General features: G+C 38.1%; 1 non-coding gene across 1 annotated transcript; it reads left to right on the forward strand.

Moving 5' to 3' along the window:
• The first annotated feature begins 4,961 nt into the window (after window positions 1-4,961).
• LOC119861969 lies at window positions 4,962-5,064 on the forward strand. The gene has a single exon (XR_005295085.1). It is a non-coding gene; the product is annotated as a U6 spliceosomal RNA (small nuclear RNA).
• The last annotated feature ends 6,012 nt before the right edge of the window (window positions 5,065-11,076 follow it).

Genomic DNA, 11,076 nt, shown 5'->3' on the forward strand with positions numbered 1-11,076 from the left:
ACTTGCCACTGAAGATGGGGAAGCTCTCCTGGGTGAATATCAGCATCTCTGCAGCATCTAAGCTCACACATAGAAAAAATATATTTCTAGCCCTTATGGCTGTGATTAAAGCCTTTTAAACATAAGTCATATGCATTAATCAGTCCATATGCAGTGAAAATTTCCACTGCAGCTAAGAGGATTAAGACAGACAGGATGAGTCCTTTCCTTATGCACACATAGTTTCCTCCCATTGATATTAATGGGAGCTCTTCACATGGATGAAGAGGAAATACAGATCGCATAACATGTTGAATTGTAGAAAAAGAGTGGTAAAGATACATAGTCAAATTCATTGCAAACTTCTTACCTGAAAGAAAATCTGCAGATATATAGGTTTTTTCAGCATCCACAAAACTGAAAACCCAAACTGAATTAACAGACTTAAATACCAAAATGAAGAACAAAGACCATGTATACAGTACAATAATTAAAGACACATATACAGGAAGATCAGTATTTCTCCATAATAAGCAAGCATCTGCAGGAAATGCTGCTAAAGACAATGGTTTGTTCATCCTTGTGCCCTCATAATTAAATTTTTTCTTCACAATTTCTTTTTGATGTATAAAATAATACCTCAGAACTCAAAACCTATTATTACATCCAATACCTGTTATTTATGGAGATAATAGACAACCAGCCTCTACACAAAGCATATGGAAAATGCATTTAACTGTTGAAAAGAACAAAGGCCAAATCCTGAATCAGGCATGGGTCCCATAGAAGACTGAGTAATTTTGCCTGAATAAGGACTTCAATCATTTGGACCAATGTTAGAAAGTAATTTATAAGAAAACTCTAGAGCTTAAAGGGCCAGTTAGGTCAAATTTGGACAAGATGCAGCTGTTATAAAAATAAGGTTTTAGATCAACAGAAATATTTCAATGACCTGAGAGTTTTATAATTTCAATCGAGACAGACACTGGGACAGATTGATTGTTAGCTGGTTAAACCAGCATGGCACTATAATTATGCTGATTTATGCCAGCTAACGGTTTAAAAACATATTCATACCTTAGCCTGCCCCAAGAGCAAACAGTTCTTTTCATCTCCTCCTTTGGTAACACTATTAGATGTAGGAGAAACTGAGGCACACATAGGATTCATAAAAATATTACTATAATATTAATATTAATACTAATAATTATTATTATAATTATTAATAATTAATATTATTACTAATAATTATTTATTACTATCATAAAAAATGCCTACTTCACCTCACCTCTATGATACAGACCTCCCCACTTCAGCCCTAGGGAGGACTCGCACAGTTCAGGGTGAGTGCTAGGGGAGGGAATGAGACTGGGTGAGCAGGGAAGGGAGTCATGGATGGGGCAGGGATGCACATCATTCCCCATCAGATTGCAGAAATTAGACAAAAATGAACATAGAGCCGAGGCCATATTATCTTTTACCCTTTCAAGGGTCTCGGGGACAACTAGGACAACAAAGGGTGCTCCTGACAGCCTGGCTTCCATGCTGGCAGGGAGGTCTACTGGAGCTACAGCCATTGAGGAAGAACCAGGGATGCCACCAGGTTTGGGATCAAGCCCTACAGCCTCTTCCATATGATGGCAATCTGCCCCAGACTCCCTGAAAGGGGACACTGGGGGAGAGAGGGATCTCTGTTAGGAGATCTTCACTGAGGTTTAGTCTTGTAGGAGGTGTTGTCCTGGCCCTTTAATCTTTAGTGGCAGTTTCCATCCAGATACCATTTTAGACCATTGCAGACATTATCTATTCCACTAGAGAGCAACGTTAGACCACCTAGTTTTCCTTTGTTCCACACTGTTGAAGGAAGTACCTGTGCATTAGCACAGACAACTATGCTGCTTGCTGTTTGCTGTTAGCAACACTGAAGATATTTGCAACCAAGGTAAACAGTAGCCAACAGCCTGTTCACCACTTGATTATATAGGGAATAAAAACAGCATGAAATTTTTTTTCTATCAAATAATAACAATTCAATGACAACTTATATTAACAAGCATTTGGTGTTCATTTGTGTTATATTACAGCACTGCATTTGAAAAGAAAAGAAAAGAAAAGAAAAGAAAAGAAAAGAAAAGAAAAGAAAAGAAAAGAAAAGAAAAGAAAAGAAAAGAAAAGAAAAAGCCTAGCAGAAAACTTGTATTATTACCCCTAATTTTCTGGAGATGATGGAGTCTTTAACAAACAGTGCATTATGAAGTTTTTAATAGTCTTTAATTTTTGTTTTTACTTCAAACTATCAGAACTTTTCTCTCTTGACTGGTCTGTCTGTTGACTCACTGATTGTCACACACAGTTTGCTTTAGGGGCACACGCCAGCATGGATGTGCACTACTATTTCCTCCCAGATTTGTTGTCAGCTTCACAGATGCAGGTATTAGTGAATAGCTCCACTAGCTCCCCACCTACCAAGGTAGCCCCCTATACTGTGGATATTTCCAGGGGCAGGAGAAGGATGATGACTGAATAAATTCCCCACCCTCATGTTCTTATGTAAGATTCATTAGATGGTGATATAGTTCCAGTCCATTTCCTACATATCCCTATGACAACGGGGACCCTTGTTACAGTCTCCACACAGAGGCCGTGCAGTTTTGTTTTTGAAACAAACTTATTCTACAAACTTAAAAATTCCTAAAATTAAAGGTTGATTTGACTTATGTCACCCATAGTTCATGCTGTCATCAAACTCCTCATTGAAATTAGAGACATAACTTACAGCTACTTCATTATTACTATGTCCTTCAGGAGACTATTTTTAGTAGGATCCCAGTCATATTATTGTACTAGGTTTGTTTGTTTGTTTGAATAATAAATAATAATAATACAAACAAACAAGGGAATATGATTCAAATGTCTCATCCCTTTACAGATATAAAAATAAGTATCCATTTCCTCTACACTAAATTCTGAAATCACAGACCAGTTCTGTAAAGATTACAGCTTAATCAAGACCACCACATGGTCCTGGGATGGATCATACAATACTTGTTTTTTAAATAGCCGTTAGTATAATTCACAAATTTGTACATATGCCTATATCCTTTGCAATTCAGATCACTTTACAGGAAAAGGTGGAGCTATTTTCTATATCTTTATTTAGATCCTTGATTATAAACCAATGCACTTACTTGACCAAATTATCAAATCTGAGTGAAGTCTCTATCAAGTACATTTAGAACAAGAAAGAAAGAAAGAATGCACAAATGAACCCAGATAGGTTAAAATGGGAAGACATTCATGAAGGCAACTAGAATATTGTATTTCTCAGGGATCAGGAAAAGGATAGATTAAAACTTTAATGACCCTGAAAAAGAAGATCAAAAAATAAAATATCTTGAGAAAGTGATTTAATATAGTATAGTCTAAATCAATCCAATACAAGCTATAATTTAGTGAGGAATGGGTAAGACTAGAACCACAGAGAGCTAACATATCTCTGTTTATCATCGGACATAGGTTACATATGGTGTAATGAGCCAGTTGCAAGTGATGGAGTCAATTCACTTCAGTGGGAGAGTGAAGACAGTAAATAGGAACAAGTTTGAATTCTTCCTTCTTACCTCTCCCATCTCAAACCCCACCCTAAACTTTAAAGCATGGGTTTGTTTAGATTCAGATTTCTGCTAAATTTTACAAATTAAGGAAAGTATCTACGTACAACTATCATTGTACTTAGGTTATGTAAAGTTATTTTCATACATTTGGTTCATAGAAAATCCCACAGGTGTGGATGGCTGCCAAGTTTTAAGAGGTTTTGGATTTAAAATAGGCAATATTTACAAAAGGTAAGCACCAGGATTACTTACACAGCAGTGCCCTATTAATCAGTACAGGGCAGGTGTTGTTATTTAAGACTCTTTATTCCAATTTTGTTGACTAAGCCAAATCTGATCAGTTTTCACCTAATTATTACACACACCAAAGAAGGTCTCTCTATCTCCATATCCCTGCCACTTTCTGCTAGGAAAGCTGAATTTTAATTAAAATTAGGAGCCTATATCTTTACTAAGAAAGATACAGTGTCAAGGACTCAGTGCAGACATTAGTGCTGCCAACTTTCATGGTTTTATCATGAGTTTTAGGATATCTGGTGTTTTTCAGGAAACCACACCTCCTAGAGTCCTGTGACTCTCAGCTTTCATTGAAAAGGTAAGTTTCTAATCATCATATTGTAGAAAAAGCTTAAAAAGTGAGCCTTAAAGGCTCAACCACAAGAAGGTAAATAAAATATCTCTAAATTTATTATTTTTTTAAAATCTCATTATTTTTATGCTAAACGAATGATTTGGGGGTCCTGATTCATGATCTTTGAACACCTAGAGTTGGCAATACTTAGACATCTAGCATTTTGATGTGAAGAGATAATAAAGAATGTTTGTGGGTTTGATTACAGCAAGCCAGAGAAAAGGTAAGTTTCTAATCATCATATTGTAGAAAAAGCTTAAAAAGTGAGCCTTAAAGGCTCAACCACAAGAAGGTAAATAAAATATCTCTAAATTTATTATTTTTTTAAAATCTCATTATTTTTATGCTAAACGAATGATTTGGGGGTCCTGATTCATGATCTTTGAACACCTAGAGTTGGCAATACTTAGACATCTAGTATTTTGATGTGAAGAGATAATAAAGAATGTTTGTGGGTTTGATTACAGCAAGCCAGAGAAAGGAAGGAAAGCTCACAACATGATCAAGCCATTTTTAAGTTTACTGACTACCACAAAGGTCACAAATGCCACAAAATAGACAACTTAGCTGAAAGCACTGCTTGTATTCTACAGAGATGCCTCTACCAGTTTGGGAGGAGAAGGGCTAAAGAGGGAGGGCAAACCCTTCCACTGACACCTCCTCATACCCAACTTCCTCTTCCTTAAAATACCCCATTCATCCATACCAGGAGGCAGGGGATCCCTTAACTTTTTCCTGGCTGTTGTGTCTACCTGCCATATACTAAAATTGGAACGATACAGAGAAGCTTGGCCCCTGCGCAAGGATGACACACAAATTCATGAAGCGTTCCATTTAAAAAAAAATAAGAACTATGGCTCAAACTGTAACTTCAGATCTGATTTTGGAGATGTTCAAATTCACCAAATTTGGAGATGTTCAAATTCAGACCCCTGGACCAGACCTACCCCTACAGTTTTTGAAGCTGGATCAGGCCTGATTTCCGGATGTGGAACAGATGCTACCCTAGATTGCAGAAGCCTCTTGAATGATGTCTCGGGAGATTTCAACCCATAAGGAAATTGTAGGCTGAAATCTTACCAGTAGAATGAAAACATGAATTATCAGTCACAAAATCTTTGACTGGTATGATAAAGCTATTTTTCTCTGTTCAGCTAATGAACACGTATGTGTTTCTATATTCCTTCCTTGAGATACAGAAATAACTCTCCTCTACCCATTGGAAAAGTGGCAGTGCGTTCACACAGATGAATTTGTGATGACAAGAAATAATAAATATAAGCTGAATTAATGCATAGTAACTAGAAATATGTCCAAACAGTTTAGTGTTCTCCTACTATTAAAAAACAAAATATATGAAAAGGCACTGTCTTGACATCAATTTTCATGTCCAGTCTCTTTTGCCTTTGTGGACAACTTCCTTTAGTCCACACACACTTCGCTAGGTGTTATCTGTCCAATAGATGGCAATGTTCGACTGTCAGACATTGCCTCATTGTTCAAGTCAGCCTTGCCCTTCACTAGCAAAAGCTATAGTACTACACTTATTCCATATTAAAATGCTGTAATCATTATGTTTTTTAATACTGTGAAATCCAGGCTACTAACTGTTTTATGAGACAATGGCTTTATAGAGCTATACAAGACCAAATTTCATTCAACGTGGATTCTTGTCCTGCTCCTTCCCAGAACCATGTTGATAGGCAGTGATATGGTTTCCCTTGTAGTTTTTGGTTGGGTTTTTTTTTTGGTTTTTTTTTTTTTGTTTTTTTTTTACAGCATAATGATAGATATGCCAGCCTTGAAGTGAAATAAGGAAATGGGAATATTTTCCTTTCTCTATGCCACCCATTTTGGATGAAAAACAAGAGTCTGACTCGTTATAAAGCAAGATTGTTAGTCAACTTAAACCCAATTTATGTTAAAACCCCATTTTTAATTCTAGTTGTGCTTAATACTGTTAAATTAAAAAACACCAGGTATAACACAAATTGGGGAATGATACTAACTCAATGTTTTTCTTGTTCTTTAACCCAAAGGTCCAAATACACATGGGGAAAAACAGAAAAGCCATGTACCAGCACCCCTTTACCCTGTGGTGGAAGGTAACTTTCTACAATTGACTTTTCAAAGTGTGTGTGGTTTCTTTTTTTAAAATTTTTTAATTAGTTTTAATGTTAAAATTGTGAGTAAGGGGTCTGTGCAAGACATAGGTATGGGGTTGTTTTTTTTTAAGTATATGGTTGCAAACTGTTGGTTTGGTGTGTTCCAAACTAACAGATTTTTTACTTTGCAAAATGTGATGTGCTTTTAAAAATGGGTGGCTTGTCTTTTTAAAATTAGCTTTAATGTTTAAATTGTTGTTGGTGATTCAGGGGACCTATGCTACAGATAAGTGTGTGGGGTTTTACTGTATTTTGTTTCAAAACAGTTTGGTTTTTTACTCTGCAAAATGTGATGTGTTTTTAAAATGGGCTGTTTTAAAATTAGTGAGGGTCTAAATTGTTGTTGGTGATTTAGGGGGCCTATGCACAACATAGTTATGGTGGGGGATTTAAAAAGTATTTTATTGCACAATTTGTTTTTAGGTGCATGGTGGAAATATGTGCTTGTATTAAAAAATGTCTAGGTTTTAGAGAAACACTACGGTAGAAATAAACCAAAACCTGTGTTTGTTTGGATTATTTTGTTTTAAAGCTATGACTTTCAAATAGAAAAACACCCTAATGAGTATTTTATTTTTTAAGTTTACAAGACAGTTTCATGTGTTTTATAATAATAATGTTGTCTGCTCCACAGTACGGTCAAAACATGAGAGATCCTTGGACCAGAGGGTAAACAAGCTCAAAAGAAAAAGGAAAGAGGCAACTGAAAAGGAAAATTCACCAGCATCAGTGGCTGATGGATGGATGAAGCCCAGTAAATATATTTTGCTTATTGGTTTGGTTATTTTATGAAGTTTTGTATTTTAACCAAATACATAGGTGTGAGTGAGAAAGATGGTAAAGTTAAATTTTGTAAAATGTTTATTTGACGGTAAATTGGAACATCTCTGTTTTTCTTAATCAGACATGGGCAGCTCTCCTGATAATGCTGTACTCGGAGCTACAGGGACACCTCCGCCAGAACCACCAAAGAACCAGGAATCTGCTCTGAGACCTTTAACAATAACAATGCCAATGCAAAATAGCACAAGAGCGCAGATGAAGCATCAGTGCAGTCCAAAGCTCGTATACGTCAAACCCAAGGACAAAACAAAAGACTCTGGTAAAAAAACAACCACACAACAAACACAAACTCCAGTTCCTCAGTGGTCAACACCACAGCAAACCCTGACAAAACTGTGAGTGAAAACGCACACATTCACAAACCCGGAGCACGCTCTTTAGGGGTAAAGAACATAAGAACAGCCATACTGGGTCAGACCAAAGGTCCATCTTGCCCAGTATCCTGTCTTCCAACAGTGGCCAGTGCCAGGTGCCCCAGAGGGACTGAACGAACAGGTAATCATCAAGTGATCCATCCCTTGTCACTCATTCCCAGCTTCTGGCAAACAGAGGCTAGGGACACCATTCCTGCCCATCCTGGCTAATAGCCATTAATGGACCTATCCTCCATGAATTTATCTAGTTCTTTTTTGAATTCTTTTATGGTCTTGGCCTTCACAACATCCTCTGGCAAGGAGTTCCACAGGTTGACTGTGCGTTGTGTGAAGAAATACTTCCTTTTATTTGTTTTAAACCCGCTGCCTATTAATTTCATTTGGTGACCCTAGTTCTTGTGTTATGAGAAGGAGTAAACAACATTTCCTTATCTACTTTCTCTACACCAGTCATGATTTTATAGTCCTCAATCAGATCTCCCCTTAGCCATCTCTTTTCCAAGTTGAAAAGTCCAAGTCTTATTAATCTCTCCTTATATGGCAGCCGTTCCATACACCTAATCATTTTTGTTGCATTTTTCTGAACCTTTTCCAATTCCAATATATCTTCTTTGAGATGGGGCAACCACATTTGCACACAGTATTCAAGATGTGGGCATACCATGGATTTATATAGAGGCAACATGATATTTTCTGTCCTATTATCTATCCCTTTCTTAATTATTCCCAGCATTCTGTTTGCTTTTTTGACTGCCGCTGCACATTGAGTGGATGTTTTCAGAGAACTATCCACAATGACTCCAAGATCTCTTTCTTGAGTGGTAACAGATAATTCAGACCCCATCATTTTATATGTATAGTTGGGATTATGCTTTCCAATGTGCATTACATTGCACTTGTCAACATTAAATTTCATCTACCATTTTGTTGCCCCGTCACCAGTTTTGAGAGATCCTTTTGTAGCTCTTCGCAGTCTGCCTGGGTCTTAACTATCTTTAGTAATTTTATATCATCTGCAAATTTTGCCACCTTACTATTTACCCCTTTTTCCATATCATTTATGGTTGTGAATAAAAAACCAAGGACTGAAAGCTCCTGCAATGCTGGGGTATCTCCTTATGAAGTATCTGAAAATTATTATGAACCATTCTCCCAACACAATAAGCTCAGCACAGCTCTTCGGTATTCTAAAAAGATTTGGAGAATAAACGGATGGCTGCTCAAAAGTTTCAGGCCAGGGTCACTGTAAAAAAATTTTAAAAGGCTAAAAATGTGATAAGGAGAAAAAAAACAGAGATGTCCCCTATTGGAGGCTCTCAAACTGATGTATCTGAGAATGGGGAGGTGGAATCTGACCTGCAGGGTGACAGTGACTCTCACACAGTCTGATTTAGAAAATTCTCCAGAAAGCTCTCTAGACGGGTCCCTGTCTACTCCTGATGATCCTCGCCGAGGCCTCTCAGAGTCTGACTCTCAAATAGCGTCTCACGTAGAAGACGCAGCTGATGGTCCCATAGAGGAACCTCCAAATAACCCTGAAAATGCAAATGCAGACCCCCAAACAGATGTGTATATGGAGCGAGTGAGAAGTTGGCAACAGGTATTACCTAGATTTGGGGGTTCGGTGTATTGTGAGGAATTTTGTTTTGTCAATCTTGAGCGAATGAATTCAGCTCAGCAGGTCATTGAAGCCATACACAGGGGAATACAGTTAGTTCTTGATGACCTTAACAAGAGGCTAGCCCCGATGATTACGTTCAGTTACATTTAGAGAGTTGTAATTTAACCAACCCTTTGTTTTCGGTAAGAACTAGGGATGAGCTGTCTGCTGAAAACTTCTTAAATCAGAACTCAAAGCTGTTACAGAGTAATAGGGAGATGCATGTCAATGGGACATTGTGCCTTGTTGTGACAGTTGTAAAAACCATGGGCGGGGGTGACCATAGAGTTTTAAATTCTATCCTCAGTATTCAAATCATCCATAAAAAGAGACAGGGTTTAGTAGACCTGACTTACACCGGTACCAATCTGTGTTTTGCAGGCGGGTTCTTGGCCGTCTGTAAACCCACAGACGGGGAGTTGTTAGACGGGGCGAGAAAGTTGGATGAGAAACTGGGGTGGTCAGATTAAAAAAAAAAGATTATGCTCAGCGACCTAGCGGCATTTGAACAGCATTTAGGAGTCAACAAACAGGTGGTGCTTTATGCGACAAAAGGCAGGTGGGTTTTTTTTTTAAACAGGAGGCCCAGTGTACCCCAATGCTTTTTTTCATCCTGTTGCACGATGAGCATTATTATGGGGTTCTCAATGTGAAAAAGTTGTTCAGTGCGAAAAATTGTCACATTTGCCACATGGTATACAGTCACGACCACTCTTACAGGCATCGGTGCCACCTCTACTTGAGTGTAACGTGCTCAGACAGTGTGGGCATGCCGCTGAGGTGTCCTAGCTGTAGACTGTATTGTCACTCCAAAGAGTGTTTAGACAGACACGTTGACTGCACATCGAAAAAACAAGTCGAATGCCTGTCTAAAACGTTGTGCGATAAGTGTCAGTCTTACATGGACAAGGGGCACAGGTGTAAAGGGAGGCATTGTAAGCACTGTCAGGGTTTGATCACCAATGATGTAGACAGCCACCTGTGTTTTATGGATAGCATTAAAAAGCCTGAATCATCGAAAAAGTATATTCTTTTACGATTTTGAATGAATGCAGGAGACGGGGTTGCATATGTCCAATTACATTTTTGCTATGTCCCTAAAGCCATAAAAATCCTGGGAATTTATAGGCCGTGAGTGTCTTTCTACCTTTGTTAAGATCTTCATTGGCAAAAAGTTCCCGGACTACATGTTCCTAGCACACAGTTCCAAAGGTTACAATGCGTACTTCGTTGTTAGACAGTTACTGAAGGAAAAGATGTGCATAGAACTGATAACTCAGGGTAGTAAACTAATGTTTATGGAAGTTAAGGCCCTGGGCATTCATTTTATAGACTCTTCAAACTTCTTGCCCATGAAACTTAGCAAGCTCCCGTAGGCAATGGGATTTGAAGGTTGCAAAGGGTATTTCGCACATTTTTTTTAACTCCTTAGAAAACCAAAATTACATGGGGCCTATGTCTGGGGTGAAGCACTATGGCATAGATAGCATGATGCCCAGGGAGAAAGCAGAATTTCTTGACTGGTATCGGGACAACAGATATGAGATGTTTGACTTGCAGAAAGAGCTTGCATATTATTGTCAGCAGGATGTCCACATTTTGAGACAGGCCTGTACAGAGAAGAGATCATGAAAAGGACAGAGATGGGAGTTATTGTAGAGAGAGGCCCTGGTAAATTCACAGAGGTAAAATTGTGTATATAAGGTTGGCATCTGTCTGCATGGCTATATACGGGTTTATGTTTTTGCAGCCTAACACAGTAGCTCTTCTCCCACCAGACAACTATTTCAGGCAGAAAAAGAGATATTTG

The sequence above is a fragment of the Dermochelys coriacea genome, chromosome 9 (assembly GCF_009764565.3).
Source record: "Dermochelys coriacea isolate rDerCor1 chromosome 9, rDerCor1.pri.v4, whole genome shotgun sequence".
NCBI classification, from domain to species: domain Eukaryota; kingdom Metazoa; phylum Chordata; order Testudines; family Dermochelyidae; genus Dermochelys; species Dermochelys coriacea.